This window comes from Aplysia californica, unplaced genomic scaffold, assembly GCF_000002075.1.
Source record: "Aplysia californica isolate F4 #8 unplaced genomic scaffold, AplCal3.0 scaffold00142, whole genome shotgun sequence".
Classification (NCBI taxonomy): domain Eukaryota; kingdom Metazoa; phylum Mollusca; class Gastropoda; order Aplysiida; family Aplysiidae; genus Aplysia; species Aplysia californica.
In genome coordinates, this window is record NW_004797412.1 from 508,560 (window position 1) to 509,280 (window position 721).

General features: G+C 43.4%; 1 protein-coding gene across 1 annotated transcript in view; it reads left to right on the forward strand.

The window, feature by feature from the left end:
* Positions 1 to 279: 279 nt before the first annotated feature.
* LOC101850558 (angiotensin-converting enzyme) overlaps positions 280 to 721 on the forward strand; it is a gene marked incomplete in the record, with an annotated part of 41,911 nt that continues 41,469 nt past the window's right edge. The window contains 1 exon segment of the mRNA XM_035969371.1: positions 280 to 427.

The window sequence follows — 721 nt, forward strand, 5'->3', positions numbered from 1 at the left end:
ATAGATAGATAGATAGATAGATAGATAGATAGATAGATAGATAGATAGATAGATAACCTACAACATTTTTTCTCCTTTTTCCACGGGCGAAAAAAACACCACTTTTCACGCGCCACACCATGAGCCAGTCCGTGTTGTTGTAACACAAGCCTTGTGTACACGTCGCAAGCCCTCGAGTCGCCGGCCTCTGTCCGAGGAGCAAGTCCGCATAGTGAGTGCCTGCAGTAGGCAGAACCTGCAATTAGCTCTCTGTGTTTTTGCCATTAATGTCAAACACGCTCTCCCGAAGAGGGCGGCGGACCCACTCACAGATTTCTATCAGATAGAACACTCACTCCGAGGCGCAACTCGCGACGTACGAGCCGCCTGGTCTGTCTGCTAATGAGTTGAGTAAGGATTCCTCTTCTACCTGCTGTTATAACGCAAAGTAAGTTTGCCCCATGTTTCCATTTTTTCCATTCCTTCCACAGGTTCAAGATTGTTTTGGCTTTCAGGGAATACGCAACTGAATAGAAATAGGTGCGGTTTAAAACTGTCAAACTGAAACGATTATACAAACTGTTGAGAGGTCTTAATTATTTCACAAGTCGCTAGAACGGATGTTTTCGACATACTTGAACCGTTTCATTTTTTGTAATACGCAGATGCATAATATTGGTGAATGTTTGTGGGCAAAGGAATATTTTGATGCTTGATGACTTGATGATAATATAACGACCCC